A 23,687-nucleotide genomic window follows, 5' to 3' on the forward strand; every position below is an offset into this window, starting at 1 on the left:
ATGAGGAAAGGGTCTGATTAGATAAAATAAAATAAATTTAGAATAAACCCACGAGAAGCCTTTCGATCATCAAAAAGAAAAGAAATGGTATATGTTAAGAAATAACGTATGTTAAGCAGCCGTCCGCAACCGATCCATCGAGAAGCAGCTAACATTGTAGTGGCTTTCCTCGTTAAAAGTGGCGGGCTAATTGGGGTGGTCCGCGCGCATGCGCCACCCTTCCCTGCGTAGGGTATAGGCCAGCACAGCGGAGCCTCCAGTTCAGAACGGGCCTTTCGTCGAGCCAGTCGCCAACTCTCGTGCAATTGAAACCACTCTCGGGAAATTGCAAATTCGAGCGCGGACGGGAAGCGCCACGAGCGCCCTCTTCTCTGCCAACTTTATTCGTTACTTTTCGCGGGTGATTAGAACTGGGAGCTGAGTGCTCGTGTTTTTGGAATTTCGCATTTTTGTTTTGTGAACGTGGTTTTTGTATTTTTTTAGTGTTAGTTAATTTTTTCTCGTGAAAGATAAACATGTTAAAGAAATAAAGTTTTTTTCGAAGAAAGAGTAAGTAATTTTTAAAAATTTATTTAAATTTTTTAAGAAAAATATTTTTAGTATTAAATGCATAATTTTCATTTTATTTAACAATGAATAATTTTTTTTTGATAGTGAATTATTCAATAAATATTCAAATATTATTTTTTTTTTTTTAAAATAATCGAAGTATTGAACTGAAAACAAAAAAGATATTAATTTCAGCTAAATAATAAAAAAATCTCAATAAACAATATTTTTCACTTCAAAAAACCTATTTTAACCAAACTAAGTAATCCCGCATGTGCAATAGATAAATTTCGTAATAAAAATCTCGGATTACTTATGTTTTTCTGTAAAATAATAGACGCAACGATCGGAAGAATTTATTTTTAAAAAGTTTATTTAACTCGCTGATTTAATATTAACAGCAATATTTATAATTTTTGATATTTAAAACATATATGTATATCTGCTTTAAAGTTGTATTTACGTCAGCGAAAAATAAATTAATATATCAAAAAGTAAATGATGTTTGTAGCGATTGTATTTCTAATTGGTAAAATAAGCTTATTTCAGTGCATATTAATCATGAAAATAAAACTGGTTTGTTTTTTATCCCATAGAACTTATTTCATTTAAACGAAATAAAAGCCATTTAAAAAGTCTAATAACTTGAAATGTTAGATCACGTTTCTCTCAATGTTATATTATGTAGTTTTCTATACGTCATCATCAATAAAAGATATTATAAATTACATTTTAATCGAAAAAAAACTGAAAGAAAATAAAAATATCGATTATATTTTATTTGCATATTTATGTTTTGTAAAAAAAAAGCAAAGAAAAAACGAGAATTAAAACGAAAAATAGAAATACAGAAGAAATAAATTCAAAAAAAAATTTGTAAAAAAACGAGTTTCTTTAGGATTATCACTTTTATCAAGCTTACAACAGACAATATAAGCTCTTCAAATTTAGTTCTATGACTGCAAACAATTGCATAATTGTTCGAATGTTAGAAGTCTATCATCTAATTTGTATATGTTTTTTTTTGCGTATTTCACGTTCATTGCTTCGATAAGAGTCACAACCACCAGTTATGAGGACTAAGACGCAGAAGAAGAATTTAACATGCATGACAAGTATGTTAGTACCAATTTTCTGTAAAACTTCACTTATTGATGTGAATAAAAATAAATCAGCTTGATAAGGACATGTATTTTAATTCTGCAATCGATGCAGTCAGATTGCAGTTGCTAAATTGGCTTTGGAGGATTTTTAAACATTGAACACTAATAGATCGATTCTATGTATTTACCTTTGAACTTTTTTGTTTGTAATTTGGGCTTTGAGCCACTTCGAAGTCAAAGTTATTTATTTTCTGCTAATTCTCTTCGTCAAATCACTTAGAAAATTTATTTTCCGAAGAGTCATCGTAAAAGGTATATGTTTGCCCATCAGGTAGAAAATATTCAATAGGTCAAACCAATAAAAAATATCCATATTTCACATTGAATACTTGGCGTGTTCAATTAAATTGTAGATTGACGTCATAAAACTAAATGTACTTTATATATGTAGAAATTTCATGTCTAGGTGCCCTTCAAAGTAGTCACCTCTCCGATGCATACATTTATCCAAACGGTGTTTCCAGTTTTGCAAACTGTCCTTGAACGCTTCTTTTGTGATGTCCTTCGGCTCATTCGTCGTATTTGCCTTAATCTCGGGAATCGTCTCAAATCTTCTTCCGTTCTAAGGTCTTTTGAGTTTCAGGAACAAGAATAAGTCAGAAGGAGCGAGATTTGGTGAGGAGTGTTGTCGTGAACGTTGTTATTTTATCAGCTTAAGCCCATTCAAGTCGCAGAACTCAGAACCACCTACTCACATGATCTCCTTATTCTTGTTCCTCAAACTCAAGAGATCTTTGAATGGAAGAACATTTGAGACGATTCCCGAGATTAAGGCGAACGCGACGGAAGATCTAAAGGACATCACAACAGAAGCGCTCCAAAACTGTTTCTAAATATGAAAACATCAATGGGATAACTGTGTGCGTTGAAAAGGTATTAATTTTAAGAGGTACCTGACATGGAACTTCTTAATAAAGAACATTTGGTTTTATGACGTCAGTCTACGTATTCATTGAACAGCCCTTTACATAGTATCATATGATTTCCTCCATGTAAACAATTTGTAGATGGGAGTCTTAGATGCTGAGTTTGTCACGTACAAATCTGTGATCTATTTATATTTTTACATTAACCTGTACAGTACACTACGAAATAATAAAACAAATGATTATGTTGCCAATTGATCAAAATTTTGATTCATCTTTTATGCTTTAACCTAACAAAATATTATATTGTATGACTGTGATGCAGGAATCACATATTTGGGACAAGAAATACGCGGAATTTGATGAGGGGTGAATAAGAACATGGAAATATTTATATTTAAAAATAAAATATTTAAAAAAATCGGATTTCTAAAAGAGTTTGTTTTCAATTGAAAAAAACATATTGTCCGGGAAAGAAGCCAAAAACTCAGACTAGATTGATTAAAAATATTAGCAAATTTGAGGACAAATAATAATTGTTTAATGTTTGACTAAAGACAGAGTTATATAATGTTTGGACGCCACATTAATGGATAGCAGTCATAAGATATTTCCCTTATGCACAAGTGATTTGGCTTAAATTAGTAATCTTCTTTTGTCCTTCTCCTCTCTGCATCGCCTTTTTCTTTAACTTCATTATACTACATTTATAATTAATATGACACTCTTATTTTCATATTCAATCTTCCAAATACCCTCCGTATCCTAAAAAAACATATGTATTGTCCTTTATAGATATTCTCAACACCAAAAATTTAGAGGTTAGGCATGCAAGTGCTTAGATTTCTAGTGATTGTCCTGAAAAAGAGGTGGATTGAAATCACTAGACTAAAACCGCGGATATAGGTTATGCACTATTTTTTTGTAAAAAAGTTTAAATGAGCTCTCCTGGCTCTATTCCATATTATTGTCTTTAAAGAGTGTTGGGGTCAGCTCTCCTCGTTCTCATGTTTTAGGTCCTTCTTACATAGAAAAAGTCACCTAGGCCATGCCTTCGAATCATGTTATCTTTCCGTAGCATCAATGAATTTTTAGTCTAACCTAAATTTTATTTAATGTGATTCTTTAGTCTTATGACTAACCATAATGTGAATTGGATAAATATAAAAAATCTTATATTTCTGTTCAAATAATGACAAATGGGCTTGGTTTTATTTTCAGTAAGAATTTTATTAGAAAATTCATTTTTGTCTCGTCAGAGGTCCGAAAATTCGAGCGAAAACTCGGTGCATTGTCATTTTAAAGTAACCATTCTTAGATGGTGATTAATTACATATAATTTAAAGTAATACGAGTTACATTTGGATAGACATCCTCCAACACATATTTTTAGTGTTATGTCTCATTCAACTTTAAAATATTTTTTAGATGGGTCACTATAAACACTTTTTCTATCTCAACTTTGCCAAAATAATGCATAGTTTATTTTGTATATTAAAAGCATAGTTAACTTTGTGGTGTGGTATTATAACACTATCCTTTTCATTCATCGTTCACTTTTTAAAGTAGTATTACACAAAGTGAACGATGAATGATATGAATGTATAGTTTATCAAACATTATTATCCTATGCCTGTACAGAAAATATGAAAGTTTAAAATAGGTTGCATGTTCTACATTAAATTGTATTATTTATCGAAAGATCAATTTATTCAGGAATATCTCACAAACTACTCACACATTTGTAGTTAAAATTCCCAATCATAATTTTGAAAGGACACAATATATATAGATGTATGTTACATATTCATATCTTTACATCTTTCATAGATTAAATAATAATTGAGCTCAGTAAAAAAACAAAGCATTTTGTAACAAAATTGTCAACCTTCATACCCAAATGCATACTTTAAAATAGGGGTGGCCAAAACGTCAACTGCGGTCGACTGATTGGCCGTGTAACTATCCTTAGATAAAAATAAAAGCACTTTGTATTAAAATCTTTCCATTTTTAATTTAAGTTTTTTACTTGGTAAATACCATATTTGTTAAAATCTTTTGTGACACGTGCTTTGATACATTCCGCATCCTTTCTCATACGGTGTTTGAAAATGCATCGAAGTAAAACATAAAATAAAAACATATTGTTGTATTTGGAGAATAATTATTTTGTGAAAAAAAATTGTTTTAACATGTATTAGCGATACACCGGTTTATTTTTTTTCCGCTTTTGTAACGCAATTTTGGCAAAAAATACTTGTCTATCGAGTAAACGATATAATAATAATTTTTCAAAAATCAATAAAGGTATATTATAAAGTCTGTTGGAGTCTTGTGCAAAGAATTTAAAAACATTACCATAACTTATAACATTGAAGTGTGTCCAAAAACTTGCTCACAAATCTGGATTATCTCCACTAAAGAGTTATTTGTTATATTTTAAGCATCTCAACATAGATAGAGAAGAATGTGGGTATTTACATCTCACCAATAGATGTCTCTAGTGAAGTTCTAGTGATACAAGAACAAGGTTTCGAAATTGGTTCATATATATAGAACTTCCAAGAATTTGAGTAGTGTGGTTGTCAATAATGGGTAGAATTGGTGAATGTCACACGTGTGTAAAGTGATCACTTAAACCAGCCTATTACGTCGTCAGCCCCGTAAATGGCCAGACTTCCATATTCTTCTTCATCTTTGATGAGATGTCAAAAAATAATATGGGTATTTAAGTGTAAAGTGATCACTTATCCAGTATATTGCGCACTTAATCACTTAATTTTTGTATTAAGTGATCACTCAATCAGCCTTTGACAGGTCATAAGCCCAGTAAATACCTAGAGTTCTATATTCTTCTCCATTGATGTAGAGATGTATGAAAATGTATTACAATAATTCCGTACTGTCCGAAACAACGCAAGTTGATTGCATTATACACGTATATTGTTACAATAATTAAAGAAAACACTTCGTTTTTTACCACTTGAGTTTTATTATAGACTACATGTTTCAGAAGTTAAACTTCCATCATTCAGGTCTGTATAATAACTACATGTTATTATACAGACCTGAATGATGGAAGTTTAACTTCTGAAACATGTAGTCTATAATAAAACTCAAGTGGTAAAAAACGAAGTGTTTTCTTTAATTATTGTAACATGTCTTACCACAAAGTTAATGCCAAAACAATAAATAAAATACGTATATTGTTCACAATACTCGTTCAAATGAAAAGCAGGATTTAAATATCTTTTAAACGTTTCATTTTAATTTATTTAAAACCAAAGTCAGTTTTATATCTGTAAAATGTCACAATATAATATGCTACAATAGAATGATAGACGATTGTGTAATACAATATCCGATGAATTTCCTCCACGACTCCGCTTAGGTACTTCCCTTTATTGAAGAAATGACATTTCCCGGTAATTTCATCTCAATTTCGACAGTGATCTCCGTCCCCTCCCAGAATTCGAGATTTTTGTGGTGTTTAATGATTTTGAAATTGTTTTCAGACTGGTATGGTCGTAGAAAATATAATAATGATTTTTTTTCACAGAACTTTAATCTTTTAAGATATATTATTATTATTATTATTATTTATATTATTTTTATTATTTATGTGTAATCCTGTGAACCAGATCCTTGGAGGTAGGTACAGGGTGGCGCTAAATTAATCAACTTATCGGAAGACGTTACAATTTTTACAAATGAAGTTGTACGTAGTCAAATTTGACATCCGCAAACTAGACATCAGCAGTATACAAATTAATGTATTTTAAAACGGGTACAAATATACCTCACTAGTGTAATGGACAGCACGCTCGTTTACCGTTCTGGAGGTACCGGGTTCGATTCTCAGGGAGGTAAAATAAATATATGTGATTTTTTCACTGTAATATTTATTTAATATTACCCTGGACTGGTACCTGAAGCGGAGGGCTGATCACCTTTCCTTCATGTGTAAACGATCAAGATAACACTGCGTTTATATGAAGCAGTGCCCTATGCACCATTTGGTGCGGATAAGGGCTTCCACCCCACCACAAATATACATGAACACTAACGGCAGCCACTTGACGAACATATCTTCCGTTAAACAGAAACAGATGTAAAAGTTCCAATAAAGATTTCCATAACTATTTTTTTTTTAAGTAAAAAAGGAATTTGAAAACAAAATTAAATGGCTAATTTTGCGTCATGAAATGTGTTTGTGTACTGCAGCTGTCTAGTTTATAAATGTCAAATATGATTGATGTACAAAGCCAGATATTTTCCGATACGGTGATTATAATCGAATCCTGGATTATAATCACATACATGTTTGTGATTATAATAATCTATGTGACCATAATCCAGGAATTGGATTATGATCACATAGAAATATAACAGTTTTTGTTGAATAAAAAAAAGCTAATTCATCTCACCAATACATGTTTCTTGTGAAAATTTTTGTGATTTTTGTACAATGTTTCGAAAATTGGATCATATAAATAGAAATTCCCAGAATTTGAGTACTGTGGTTTTCAATCCTGGGTAGAATAGATAAATGTTACACGTGTGTAAAGTAGTCACTTAAACCAGCCTATGACGGTCGTAAGCCCCGTAAATGTCCAGACTTCCATATTCTTCTTCATCTATGTTGAGATTAAAAAAATATATAAATGATTAATTTTGCGCCATCCTGTAGATGTTTGGTAGACTACCTTTATTATGTACATTCTGATTGTATATGTTCACGGTGAACCAGCCTATGACGGTCGTAAGCCCCGTAAATGTCCCGACTTATTCATATTCTTCTTCATCTATTGTATATTAAGATGTCAAATAATAAATGATTAATTTTGCGCCACCCTGTAGATATTTAGTAGACTACCTTTATTATGTACATTATGATTGTATATGTACACGGTGACTCAAATGTAGGGTCTTTAAAGTAAGAGCATTTTCATTGCGAACTCTTTGATAAAACGCTCTCATCTAAATTTGTTTTGTTTTTTGTTTAAAAGAAACAATGAATCACTTGACGTGGCGTAGAAAAATCGTCAATGGTTTGTGCTCTCAGGATACAAATCTCTTTCCCTATCCCCCTTATTGCTGCTCGCTTTCTACGACTTTTTCCCATCAGTTTGATCAAAAGGTTAAAGATTAGATTTCAACGAGAGTCTTAACATCATTCATGTTTTTTTTATTATTTTTTTTTATTTGTATACATTTATTTAAATCACAATTTTTGCACATTTAAAACATTTTTTTTGCAGAGACCCGCCAAGCCATCTTGTATGTCTTGTCGGTGAAGTTCTTTTTTAATACATTTTTTTATTGTTTTTAACGATTTTAACCAAATATACACATAAAAAAAATGAAAAATTAAGAATATAAACATTTTACGATTTTCATAAAATAAACTGTTGATCATTTACCCATTCCTTTATTTTGCCTTTGTTCCATATATTATTTTGACCTCTAACATCTGTCGGGAACAAATGTAATGAAATGTTACAGTAATGGAAAATAAAAATTGAAAAATTACATTTCTTCTAAAAATAGTTGTTTAAAACGCAGTGCACCTATTTTTATACAGCAAAACCCTTGTTATCAAATCTGAATAAATAAATACGAATCAATCTGTGTATAAAAAAATGTAATTGGACAAATTTATTTTGAAAATAAAACATAAAATAAAATAACAAAAGGTGTGTTGAGATGGTTTGGGCATCAAATTAAAAATAATCCAACGAGTCAAAAATAAATGTTCGAGAAATATTTTTATTTTTTCTCTATTTTTAACCACCTTTATTATCACTCATTTTACGATGTTTCATTCAACAGTATAACAGTTAGACGCAAAATCAAATTAAAATAATGTGAAAAGTTGATATTGGAATAAGCAGTAGGGACATTTTAACATATTGTGGGTGTACTGGCAAAAAATACTAAGTAGTTTGAAATGTCAGAGATGCGTCTCAAAAAAATTATGTTGCATTCATTTTCCAGTTCAGCAGATAGCTTTTAAGATATACTAGGACGATTTTTTAATAATTCCTAAACTGAAATTCAGTCTTTGCCACTTGATGTGATCCCTTTTCTGGCAGTTTTGGTCAGATTCAAAAAATGTTTTTTTAAATATTCGAACCTTGCACTGGGTGCATTGATTTTTTTAAGCCATTTTTACACGGGTCAACCCTTCTGAATTCAATAAAACTATTTGAGACCGCTCACTTTCACTAAAATCAGTTTTTTGTCATTTAAATATAAAATAATGAAGGCTTAAATAAAAATACATAAAAAACACTTTTTTACTGATTAAAATAACTAGAAAGCAATGTTTCACATGTAAAACTGACCCCTGAAATTAGTAAAAATAGTGTTTTTAAATAAACCATGCCCCTAACTGTCGTAGGTCGGGATAGCAGGTAATAAGTAGTAGGTAAAATCCATCAAAATACGATTCAATCCGAAAAGATTGCAAGAATTCCATGAGTCTCAGTATTTAAAGACAAACCAATTCTGTAGGGGTGCCTAATGCATTTGGCCACCACTGTGTATACGAGGTCTGTTCAAAAAATATCCAACCATAATTTTTATTTGCAAACCAAATAACGGTTTGAGGACGGAGCTTAGATGACCATTTGTAGGTATACTTAGTGCTCATGCTCAATTTTTTTTCACGACCACAACGCCACTCAGCCGTTTGCACGCCGTTGCACACATGTACGCTATTGTCATCAGATTTAAGTTTTAACAAAATGACAGAAAAAGTTGAAAAACATTACTGCATCAAATTTTATTTGAAGCTTGGGGATTCTCAAGTGAAAATTTTCCGAAAAATAAAAAAAGGTGTTTGGAGATGAAGCAATGGACACTACACAAATAAATGAGTGATATAACCGCTTCAAAGATGGCCTCTCATCAGTGGAGAGTGAAACACGATCTGGTAGGCCCTCAACATCCAAAAATGATGTTTTCATTAATCAAGTTAGAACCTTGGCATGCAAGATCATGGTAGATCATCGAAAAAAAATAAAAAACTTGCTGATGAAGTAAGCATTGGTGTTGGATCCATTCATTCCATTTTAACTGAAGATTTGGCACTCAGAAGAGTTTTGGAAAAATTTGTGCTAAAGTTGCTGACTATTGGGCAGAAGCAACTTCTTGTGGAGATTGGACAGCACAAGCTGAAGACTTAATTATTAATGATCTCACCTTTTTCAATACGTTCTCTGTGATTTCTGGCTTTATCCCCAGCTAAAAATACCTTTGAAAGAGACCAGATATCCGACCAGGGAAGACATCATGAACATTGTGACGGGCTACCTGCGCCCCATACCAAAAGGGCCTTACCAGCGTTGCTTCCAGCAATGGCAGAAACGTTGGGAGAAGTGTGTAGCAGCTCAAGGGGACTACTTTGAAGGGGTTTATTGATATTGATATTGTGATATTGTTTCATTATAAATGTTGCTTTTATGAATAAAAGTCGAATACTTTTTGAACAGCGTACGTAAATAAAAAGGTACGAATGAATTTAGTATGTGATTCAAATAAAATATTATTGGTGGATAAAAAATATCCTCATATATTACAAAGATTCTCAATTTGATACAAAATAAAGAATAACGCATTAAACAAAGGTTTTTATCGTACTTTAATGTTTTTTGTTACTGTTTTTTTAATAAAGTTTCTGTTACTAGAAAAAAGTTAAGAAATAAGGTAATTTTTTTAAACAATGCTCTCATATGTACGTCATAATTTTAGAATGGATTTTTAATTGTATAAGTTTAATTTTATATTACAATTTTTAGTTATTAATAACGTCAAAAATACTTTAAAAGAAAATATCATTATAATCTCTGAAAATAAGTCACAAGATATTTTTTTTCTATACAAAAGCATACTTTTCCTACTGAAGCCTTTATTTTTTTCATAGTGAACCAAAAAACACATTTAAAAATATATTTTAAATCACATTAGTACGTTGGCATTGTATTCAAAGCACGACCGGGCGGAACGTAAAAATATCCACAAATTTCTGAGAATAATGGGTTTAATTTTAAATTTACCAGAGCCATTACAAGTTCATATAATTCTCCAATTTAGGCCATTTTATTTGTAATAGCTTAATTTCTATGTGAGTGGTTTTCATTATAGGTTCGGTCACTGTTGGCTGAGGGTCGACCGGCCAGCAAGTTGCGTGCTCTCAATGTGAATACTAGCGATAATACGAGTCCACATTACATATTAGAATGTAAGCCGCGCTTTTGTAAACGGATATTTATATTTTCACTTACACCATTTTTGGCACTAAATATTCTCCCACGCGAGCTTCTGCACTTTTCAGCAAGTACGGATAAAACATTATTTTTAAAATAATTACAAAGATTTTAAAATTATATTTTTAGTATATTTTATATATTTTTTATTAAAAGATAATTATTTGTATTTAAATTATTTTAAATGGCTCATTAAGTGGCTCATTATTCAGAATAGATATCATTTTGTCGTAGAGCGGGTTCGAACCCGGAAACTCTGACTCAAGAGCCCGCGATACTAACTACGATACTATAGCCTAAGACACTATTTTTAAATCCGTAGGGTTTGTTTTCAAGATGTGTTATGGATTTTTAATTGTTTCTAAGACATATGGATTTTTTAAATTTTTTTGTGAATGGTGATGATGTAATTCTGGGCATTGACTAGGGATACAATTATCATACTCAAGTATCATTTCATTTACTCGTGTAATATTTTTTTTTACTTCTTTTATGTTTATTTTCATATTTTTTGAACAGTTTTACCAGTTTATCTTTTAAAAAAAATTCTCCATACATCCATATTTTTATCTTATAAAGTTTTTTTTTCTTTCTGTTGACATCAACAGTGTGTTTTTCCTTGGGTTTGTTCTCATCCATTGCAAAATAAGTTATATTTTAATGACAGGCGCTGTGCCGTAGTTGGATACACGCTCATTTGCTAAATATATTAATGAAAGATCTCATTTCTATTAGTCTAGGTGTTTGTGACAAGTTTTTCACAATTACCTTCCCTATTCTTACTATCCAACCTGCAGACAAGGCATTGAATGTTTAGGCTTTGCGGGTTATTTCTTTTTTTAAATCATGGTACTTAAAATCAATGATATATTTATTTATCAAATTTCTTGTACAATGAATATTGCTATGAAACAATATATTAAAACTAGCGGCAAATAGACTGTCAATATTTTTTTATGGTTTGAACCTTATACAGTGGTTTAAAATTAGGACAGATATTGCTTGTAATATATGATGTACGTAAAGGACAAATAAATATCAGGAGTAATTACAACGTAATATATATAGGAAACTGTAAATTGATGTAAACAAAGAAGACATAGGGAGTTGGATTAGGTAAAGAGTTGAGGGGGAATTAGAGAGTATCCGTGGAAGGAATACACGATGAATGGTTGGCGTTCCGAAGATTAATATTTATGTTTCACACGTTTCTTTGTTGTTAGAAATATTCATATAGAACGGTAATTTAATCTGTAGACTTTACATATGTAGATATAACATTCTACTGCGTATATATTTGCTTTCGATATTTCATCAATACGGATATTATCGAAGTATTTATTTTGTGTGCCTTAATGTCAAACTTAATGTAGGTACCTTTAGAGTTCTACAAAGTAAACAGTACCGAATGATAAATACTCGAATAATAATGATAAATAAATATGCCGGTTGACTCGACAAACGATCAAATAATTGAAGGAATTCAGATCAGTTTCCTTGCCTTCTTTAACAAGAATTTTATGCTGTTAATAAAACTAGACATATTGCAAACTTAAAGTTTATAAAAAGCTTACTTTAATTCATGGTTTATTTAGATATGGATACCGCAATTTGTAAGGCACTTTCGTAATATTCATAAATTTAAAAAAATATTAAAAATATTTTTATACGTACGTATTTTTGAGTACGTAAATCGAGTTACATTTCTATATTTTTTCACACTATTTTTTCTTTTTTCGTTTCATATTTTAATTTTATTATCATATTTTAATTAAAAATTTAATCACATTTTAATGGATACCGTAATTTGTAAGGTACTTTCGTAATATTCATTAATCTAAAAAATATTAAAAATATTTTTTTACGTACGTATTTTTGAGTACGTAAATCGAGTTACATTTCTATATTTATTCATACCTATAAATACAATATATTTTTCCTTTTTTCGTTTCATATTTTCATTTTATTATCATATTTTAATTGAAAATTTAATCACATTTTAATGGATATCGCAATTTGTAAGGCACTTTCGTAATATTCATTAATTTAAAAAAATATAAAAAATAAATCTAAAATATAAAAAGTAAATCGAGTTACATTTCTATATTTATTCATACCTATGAATACAATCTATTTTTTCTTTTTTCGTTTCATATTTTCATTATGTTATCACATTTTAATTATAATTTTGATCACATTTTAATGGATACCGCAATTTGTAAGGCACTTTCATTATATTCATTAATTTAAAAAATATATTAAAAATATTTTTTTACGTACGTATTTTTGAGTACGTAAATCGAGTTACATTTTTATATTTATTCATCCCTATAAATACAATCTTTTTTTTTCGTTTCATATTTTCATTATGTTATCACATTTTAATTATAATTTATTTTTAAACATACATAAAAAATAATATAAAGCCATAGATTATTTTTTAAATTTTAGGGAACTTATCGTACACTACCTGTCTTCTTCTGTCATAGCTATTTCTTTTAATTAGTGTTCAGTATGCAAACAGTTTTTGTAGATAAGAATCTATATTTTTAATTTAATTTTTTATTCAAAATTAACATCCATTTTATTTACGAACCCAATGGTAAACATCAAATTAATGCAATATACTATGCACAATTAAGATTGGTTCTAACAAGTGTTATTTTAAAATTTATGTTTGAAGCACTAACTTCGTGTTTTTCCATTTTATTTATTAATTTCACTCTTATTTTATTTTATTTTTTAATTAAAATGTAACTTTGTTTTCAAATCACAATAAATATGTTATAATAACTTAATTATAATGACTACCGGTGTCGAAGGTAACCGCTTCTTTATCAAGACATTAATCAGTCTTGATAAATAAGCGATTAGCTTCGAAACCGGTAGACATTATAATTAAGAGATAATAAAATATTTATAGTTATTTTAAAATAAAGTTACATTTTAATTATAACAATTTGTTTTCTTTATAATATTGTAATTTAAAAAATATATCAATTTATCAAATGTAATAAAATATGTGTATAGATTTTTTGTAAATGAAATAAGAATTCTTACTATCCAGAGCTTAAGACCTGGTACTTGGCTGGCTTAAGTCATCACTTTTGTGTATCTTTCACCATTCTGCCGTTTATAAAATATCAATTTAAATTTTTTTTATATAAGTAATATGCGATTTTTTGGATTCACGAGTAGTTAATTGATATATTTGGAATAAATGAATTTCACCTGAGTAAAAAAATGGAAAAAAATATATTAAAAAAATTAAAGAGGTTTTAGTTTTATTCTGAGAGTGTCCATTAAAAAATCAGGATTCTTTCATTAATTTTATCCACACCTTATAAATAAAATGATGTACCAAATACAATCAGATGGTTATTTAATTATTATATCGGAAAACCGAAGCGGCCAAAAAACCGGAAAAATCGGTTTCAACAGCTAGTATTGAACTACCATGTAGCTACCATGTAGTATTGAACTACCACGCACCCTAATGGTGCATAAGGCACTGCATCATATAAATGCAGTGTTATTTCGATCGTTAACACACGAAGGAAAGGTGATCAGCCCTCCGCTTCAGGTACCAGTTCAGGGTAATATTGAATAAATAAAAACATCACTTGTATTTATTTGACCCCTCCTGAGAATCGAACCCAGGACCTCCAGAACGGTAATCAAGCGTGATAACCATTACACTACCGAGGTGGACCATGTAACTACTATATCTATATCTAACCTCTTAACTTATTTTCGGCCAGTTTTCGAATATAAGAATAAAATAACCATCTATTTTTCATTTGGTACCTCATATTATTTGTAAGGCATAAAATATATGGTTGAATCCTGGTTTCTTTATAAATCTTAATTATTCGAATAAAATAAATAATGGATACTCAAATTGCGTTTCTAGGGATACGTTTGTCTTTCTTGATTAATACTATTTGCATAAAGCTGCCTATTCAAGGAAAATTATGTGTTACGTTACGACACAAATTTCCCTGCAATTGATTAATTGGCATAACTTGTAATGGTTACTTGGCGTGCGAACAATGTAAAACATTTTTTAAAACTAAATTATTCAAGGAGAAAACTCCATATAAATGAATATGAGAGGGAGTGACAATAAGAAAATAACAGTTAACGAAATAACGTGTTTATTGAGCTTGTATTTGTTAAAATATTTTTTGTTCAAATTAGTAATATTTTTTACGTAAAACATATACGCTATCTTCCCTTATTTTCAATAATAATAAATCGATTTGTATTTGAACGAGTAACGTACTTCCAACCCTTATCCACACCCAATAGTGCATAGGGTACTACATCTATTAGACGCAATGTTATCTTGATGAATTTGTTTTGTTACTTACACAGGGGTAAGATGATCCTGTACTGTAGGGACCAGTCCATAGTTATATTGAATTAATATTTTAGTGTAAAATCACCAACTCTTATGGATCCAGGGTTCAAATCCAACCCCTGTTTGGATTTGAACCCTGGACCTCAAGCGCGATAGCTAAATACGCTAACGGAGTAACGTATCAGAACAATAATTATATCAACCATCACGCCATCTCTTCGCAAGGGTGGGCAGAGATGATATAACGCTACACCAATCTCTCTTTGCAAACAACTTTCGCCTGTTCGTAGAGATAATAGAATTCCATACCAATCTGCCTTTGGAAACAGTCTTAGCCTTTGCCAAACGCATACATTTCCTTATATATTATAGTTGATTATTCCAACTCTTGACCTGACCACGCTAAAGTATTTGAAATATTTGATCATACCAAGTTTTGCTCCTCTTCTATTACCAACCACATTCACCTGATCAATTTGAATTACTGTTATTTCTTCACTCATTCTATTCACATGGCTAAAAACCATCTTAACAAACATTTTAAAATTTTATTACCTGAAAAAAAATCATCACAAATATAAGGGAAAGTATTTCAACATTTTCATCGATTAATGATGTTTTTACAAATGAGCAAATAAATGAAGTGAATAAATGCTTTTGTATTATTTTTTGAAATCTCATCAAAGATGAAGAAGAATATGAAAGTCTGCGCAGACTTCCATATTCTTCTTCATCTTTGATGACAAGTCAAAAAATAATATGAAAATAACTCCTGTAATTGGAGATAATCAAGATTTTGTGATTTAAAAAAAATATATATTAACATAATGTTGAACGAAAGCTTTATTTCATAATTTGATGGTCTTACAATAATATAAACAATTCTTTAAAGTAGTCCCTTTTCATAATTTTTATCAAAAAGTTAGAGGTTACGAAGTTTGGAATTGAACAAAAAAAATTAATGAATTTGGAAACAAAACCTTTAAACAATAAATAATAATTTCCAGAAGTAAAAGGTTTTGTCTGTTAACATTGTAATTTCACTTAATTCATTACGATTGTTCGATTTTAAATCAGATAACGTGATTGATTTAATAATTTGCATGGACAAAATAGTTGGTTATAAATAAAAATGTTTTTCGCTAAAAATTCAATTTATATACCATTTCCTGCCGACATTTGCACCGCCCAATCAACTTGAAAATACGGACGAAATTTTATACACCTAATGAATATTAATAAAGGTTTTCAGTTCGACTGAAATTATTTTTTGGACTGCTGATTTTCTGTTTCGAGATATAGGCATGCATTTTGTTTTAAAATAACTTTTTTATCCTACCATATAATTAATTTGTTTTTTTATAATTCCATAATTTCTATAACTTTTTTTTCCACTTTTATTATGTTTGACCCGCGACCGAGTTTCATCTTTACCGATATCATCAGACTATTAAGAGGCTAGAACAAAAAAAAATATGTGCACAACAAGGCAGGAGTTGAATCATGATTTTATATATTTTTTTGACAAAACGAATTTAAATTTAGTGAATTTAAGTAGTTTATTTTGTTTATATATAAATATTATTATTATAAAGGAATAGCCCGCAAAGTCTCAATTGAAAAAAATCTTTCTTGAATTCATTTTGCAATATCATTTGCAGAACCCGTGACGCCAGTTTTCCAGTCTAGCGTCTACCCAAGTACACCACGGTACCTGTATTACAATTATATATACATAAAGGAAGATAATTTAGGCTGAAAGCAGGATTTTGAATTTTTTTTCAGGATTATACGACATTTTTAAGCTTTTTAAAATCTAATATTAAATAATTTTTTCAAAATATTGTATTTTAAATACTTGTATTTTTATTGAAATCTTCTATAGAATGATATTTTTTTTGAAGCATATTTTTAGTCTGAATTGGACATCAAGCAGTCAAGAGGTTGAAAGGTCGTTCGAAAGAATTTATTTATGTATCCAATATTGTTCCATGAACCTCGTGGAGTATTTATTGTTAAGAGGCATTATTTTTATGCTTCCTGCTCGATTTTCACATGGTAAATTATATAAATTATTTATTATCGTTGTTGCTGTTTAAAGATATTAAATTGTGAACGTCAAAAATAATTAATGCTTCAATAATGTTGATATATCTTCATTCAGCAAATATAATTTTTTAAAACAAAATTCAAACAGTATTTTATAAAACACATTGATTATTTATTATTATTATTATTATTTTCTAAATTAAACACTTGAATATACCTTTTTTATGAGTTTAATTTATATATACGACTAGTTTCGAAAACTCACAGATGTTTTCATCACCTGGTAAAAATTAAGACAGTTTAATTTTTAATTAAATCAGTTTTAATTTTTACCAGAAGATGAAAACATCTGTAAGTTTTCGAAACTAGTCGCATATATAAATAAAACTCATAAAAGTGATATATTCCAGTGTTTTTTTTTAAATAATCAACATGCCATTCCACAAAGTTAATGCGTAATCAATAAATTATATAAAACACATTATATCATTGATATGTAACTTTGTTTTAAAATTACTGTTAATATTTTATTACAACTTAATTAAAATGTCTACCGTTTTCGCAGCTTACCGTTTTTTATTTAAGACTGATTAATAGTATTATTCAGTCTAGATAAAAAAGCGGTTAGCTTCAAAACCGGTAGACAATTTAATAAATTTATAATAATAATATATTTATAGTGATTTTAAAACAAAGTTACATTTTAATTATAAAATGGAAAATCACAAAGTTAGTGCTTCAAATATAAATGATATAAAACACATTGTTTTCAGAGATGCAATCGCCATAGAAAAGCAATTCCATATCACTCTTCAAAGACAGGGATACTAATAGTACTTCTCACATACTAACTGATGTAGTGTAGGTAACTTTGTTTTGATTTTCTTTTTAAATATGAGTACTTCTGTCGACCAAGTATACCATAATACTGTAGAACGCTTGAGGAAGACACACAGAATTTGTGATAGAGTACATGCACAGTTTTGTTCATACCCTAGAGAACTTGTACATTCGGTCATATTCAAAATTTACATTCACCTTATCATTCAGTCTCTGCTGGCATACCGCAAGGTTTGGCCCTTTCCCTCTTTTTTACATTCTCTACACCAAAACATATTAAATTCTCGTCTAACTTTAGTGCAAATAAAATGCAAACTCGTTTATATTGTTAACTGTAGAAGCGAGATGAACATGTTATTTCTATTGATAAGTGCGTAAAGAGAAATGGAAAATGGGTAGCTTAATGCAGATCGACATATATATATATATATCATCATAAACTCTCTCTGATTAAACTTTATAAAATAAAACAACTTTGTTTTAACCACTTTTTATTGGTATATTTTATCCAATCAGTTTCGACAACAACCTTGTCATCATCAAGGTTTATGTACTAAATTCTAAAACATTCGCTAAGCAATGCACAATAAAAACAACGTTTAGGAGTTTTTTCCCGTTTTTTTAATAATGTTTTTAAATCATATTTTCATATGGTGTACGGAATGCGTCGAAGTTTTTGAAAAGAAGGAAGGGAAGGGTAATTAACTATGAGTATTTCAATGTTTTAGAATTTGGTACATTAACCCTGATGATGACAAGGATCTTGTCGAAACCGGTTAGATAAAGTGTACTCATAAAAAGTGGTTTAAATAAAGTTGGTTTATTTTATAAAGTTTTTAAAATGTGCCACAAAGTATGTGCGAAAAACATTCAAGAAAATCTCTCTAATTATTTATAAAGCAATGCATAATACAATTCCTGAATATCATACAAAAGGGAATGGATTCCTGACGAATTAGCTAATATACATCTTACGCTTAAATTAGCAACAACTACCACCACGGGTTAAGGGGGAACTCGCAGACTTTAAATACAGAACTTTTATATTTTTTTTGAATAATTGAATATTTATTCTTTTTTTAGACTACCTACATATTGATTTTTAAAAATTTTTATTTTATTTTTTTTATTATTTAAAAACATTTATTTATTTCGAAGAAAAACAAAGTAAAAAGTTTAATAACATCAAATGTCACATGGGTTTAAATAAAATTATGTTGCGATTAATCGTATATTGGGCTTTAAGTGATCTCACGTGCTTACTATCAGAGCACTTATGGAATAATTGAGGTGATGCTCTTCCACCTTTAGCTAGAAATTGCGAGACTGAGATAAAGTTAAGGAATAACACAAAACGTTTACGATTGTCGATCAAATCATTTTGATAATTATCACTTCTTCATAATTAAATACGTGAATCTCAGTGAACCGCCTCTAAAGTATAATTTATCATTACTTTTACGTTATTATTTAATAAAACTGATTTTTAAACATGAATATCTCCATTTTTAAGTAATGCTTTACTTAGTAAATACCACTATTTCTTAAAATGTACTGTGACACGTGTTTCGATGCATTCGATTAGACATTTTAAAACTGTCTGTGGGTATACTATATTTTCAGGTTAAGATTTTGAATTGAAAAAACAATACCTTACGGATACAGATAATTCATTTATTTTCATTCCTACATTATACAACAGATAAAACTTATTTACTTCAAATAGAAAATGATGCGGAATGCATCGAAGCACGTGTCATAGTATGTAGATTTTAAGAAATAGTGGTATTTACTAAGCAATTAAAAATGGATAGATTTTACCACAAAGTGACTGCCGAATCAATTAATGAAAAAAGGAATATCTCTAGTTACACACTTTAAATACCCATCGAACTTTAAACAGTTTCATACTATTTAGAAATGCAAAGATATCCAACGATTATGGCATGAATTAGTTTTCTGGAATATTACGGGAAGTAGAACGAACACGCTCATTTTATTCATATTTCATGAGCTCATTAATGTTCACGTGAACGGTGATACGTTAATTTATCTAAATATATCGCTGAGTTGAAACACCATTGTCTCAGAAAATTGTGTATTTTAACGAGAAATTAATTTTCTTACATACTGGAAAGACGATTTTCTTCACAGACATAAATAATTGTAATGATCATAAAGTGATTGTATCGTAGAATTTATCAATCAGTTGGAGCAATCAGGAACCTTTTTTTTAATGAAGAAGCGATAAAAATGTTAATAATTAAAATGGAAACTTGATACAAAACACAGCAAACACATCAAACCAAATTGGATGTTATGGAAACATCTGTAGTTCTCAAAACTAATCTTTTTTATATAAATCAACCTAAGTATTTTGTATTTACAACAATTTTAGTGTGTCCAAATACTTTTGGATTAACTAACCAACTAGGAGTTATTATTTGCATTATTTTTGACACGTCAATATATCGCTCACTCCATTCAATAACGTCATTTATAAAAAATCGTCAATTTTCAGTTGTGCATGTTTTCGGAATTCCCAAATAATTTACTATATCCCAGCAAAAGCGGCATATTTTTAACTTAATATTTGCCTACTACAGGGCAGAAAGTGTTGTTTTTGCATTTTGAAGAAAATGTTTTGTTTTATTTTATTTTAAATATAATAATTATTTTTCAAATGGAAAAAAAAACATTCAGGATTTCATTAAAAAATCTGTTTCACAGTAAAAAGTTCAAGTAGTGGCTTGATATTAATTTTAAATACATTTTATTTTATTATTAAACTTAAAAATAATCTCCTGAATTTTTTTGTTTCTTGAAAGAAGTGACAATATGCGCATGAAAAATTAAATTTTATATTCTCTGTGATATAAAATTTCGTTATATGAGCGAGAAAAAGGATATGATCTAGACACTAAGAAAAAATAAGCTATACATACGGCAAGAGATTAGAACAGTAAAAAATCATTTTCATTTAGATATCTCAAGGATGATTTAATTTAATAATGTTACAAAATCCTTGTGGGTATGAAATCTTATGTAAGCCTCATAATTTCTCGAAATTTGCTGACTGTTTTCCGAAGCCAAGCGACTGGTACTCAAAGTGCGTATGTCATAAATGAATTCGTCTGTAACATACCTTATCATGCTTCAAACTTATAAAATACACATTAAGATAAAGCTGAGTCATAGCCAATAATAACTTAAAATTAATATAATATTGACTAAAGCAAAAAGCCTTAAAGGTTAATACCATCATTCGCTTATTTACATTATATACATAAAGTTTCATGAGAATCAGATAATTTGTAGGTACCTAATTCATAGCTTTATAAACAAATATATAACTGTTCATATATTCATATACACACACACACACACACATATATATATATATATATATATATATATATATATATATATATATATATATATATATATATATATATATATATATATATATATATATATATATATATATATATATATATATATATATATATATATAAATATAATAATTTCATTCTTTCAAATAAAAACTGTGCTGCAATATTGTAATTATAAGTAGGTGAACTAAGAATTCCTCTAAACGAGTGCTCAATACAATGTAAAAAAATGGCACTTTCCTCCCCACCTACCCCTACATTTAGCGCAGGGCTGATCACCTTTCCTCTTCATGATTAAGATAATATTGCTTTTATATGATGTGGTGCCCTATGCACCTTTGGGTGTGGATAACGGTTGAAATTAACTATAACTTTACTTTTATTTATTTAAGATTTTGCTCTGTGTTGGTTTTGTTTTTTTTTATCTTTTTTGAAATTTCTTATATGTGTTTCAGTCGTATTGCTATCCTTCATTTTATGGGAATAAAATATTATAAAATGAAAAATGTTGTTAATTAAGATACACACACACATAAGTATATGTCTTCGAAACTAATATTACTAAAAAATGAAGCACAAAGTAAGAGCATACATACATTCTCGTAAGCCGAATAAGCCCTTATTTTTAAACAAGCTTTTACCTAAAAATCAAAGATTTAGTAAAAGAAGAGTATTTTAACGTTGTAAGTATTGTAATATTTCAGAATGGGTAAAACGGCGGAACCGGGAAAGAAGAGAGGATAGAAACGATTTTCATCAATAAATATTTACATTTTTGAGGAGCACAATGCTATTTCTACCTGCCTCTCCCGTTTTTTACAGTTGTGAAAATACAAAATAGCGGAGTTATACAAATATATATATACGTGAAGTAGAAAATATAAGTAAAGAGAAAAGAGATGTGGAGCGAAATAAGAAAAGATAATTTCCTCTAACGGATTTCTACACTTAAGAATTTGTACAAAAATAACATTTTAGTCCAGTGACGTAGCTTAAAAAGAGAAGCAGAATAAAATCTGTTCTAAGAATTTCGAGGATGCATTTTCGTGTGTAAGATTGAACAAGTGAAAAAATTAGATTAGGTTTGTCTTTATATCATATTATTTTTTGACATCTCATCATGAAGTGATGAAGTCTGGGCATTTAGCGGGCTAACGGTGGTCAGCCCCGTAAATGCCCAAACTTTCAATTTAAAATTTATACATAAATGCCATATTCTTCTTCATTTTTGATGATATGTCAAAAAATTATATGAAATTAACTCCTGTAATTGGAGGAAATCCTGATTTTGTGAACAAATATTTGGACAAACTCAAAATGTTTTTAATGTCATATTTCCCTGATGAATAAAGATTTTTTTTTTGAAATTATTATTAAAATATATCCGAGGTAAACTTGTAGTACTCCATAATTAGTATAGAGATATATTAATCTACTTGGACTCTAGAAGGGGATTTTAAATTCTATTTTAACAATATTTTACGGAATAGCTTGATATTTTTCAAGCACTTTCATTAATATTTATTGTGAGTTTCATAATAACAAAGAATACTTAGGCATTTTTGGTTTTAAAATATTAGAAGTCAAAAGCCGTAAAAGGTTTGAAAAACTTGGCTCTATGAAGATATTGGTGAAAGGTGTAGCACAGACAAAAGCCTAAATTAAAAATTTACATCTGTTTATACTTATGATATTTTTAAAAATAAAGTAAAGAAAAATCAAGACACACTTCAATACCTTATGGCTGAAAATCCATTTAAGGATCTTTCAAATACTTAAAAACTCCTTTAATTACCAAAAAAATACTTTTTTTTAGCTAGGAATTCTTTTGAGGCAAGTAACATCGAAACTCCATTTTCATTTTCATCCCTCGAGAAGGTTGTGTTCTAAACCACCATCAAGCCAGTCTATTGTGCTTAAGCTCATAAGCCCTCTTTTGGCTCATCAAAATGAATTAAACGTACGGAGAGAAGACGCCGTTTGGCAGGTGAAAGGCTTTGCCCGTTTCTTTTATCTTCTTCGTCCGCCTCACAAACGGCGAATTCTTAGCCGGGAAAATTTTGACATTTTCAACCAGACTTGCATGCAAAGCAGGGACCAACAATTTATTCTAGGCGACTGAGCTCTCTTTTTGTCTTAAGTGTTTCCTCAGGAAAAAGTCGAACAGTAATGTACTCCTTGTCTTTTTTGTTTTA

General features: G+C 29.4%; 1 protein-coding gene across 1 annotated transcript in view; it reads left to right on the forward strand.

Annotated features, from left to right (window-relative positions):
• The first annotated feature begins 310 nt into the window (after positions 1–310).
• The window catches only part of LOC148299568 (synaptogenesis protein syg-2-like), a 74,953-nt gene continuing 51,576 nt past the window's right edge, over positions 311–23,687 (forward strand). Inside the window, exon 1 of the mRNA XM_088275929.1 lies at positions 311–549. The gene's annotated coding sequence lies outside the window, so the exon portion shown is untranslated. The remainder of the gene's footprint in view (positions 550–23,687) is intronic.

Source organism: Brachycentrus maculatus, unplaced genomic scaffold (assembly GCF_059751285.1).
Source record: "Brachycentrus maculatus isolate JH-2025_06_01 unplaced genomic scaffold, ASM5975128v1 h1tg001076l, whole genome shotgun sequence".
Classification (NCBI taxonomy): domain Eukaryota; kingdom Metazoa; phylum Arthropoda; class Insecta; order Trichoptera; family Brachycentridae; genus Brachycentrus; species Brachycentrus maculatus.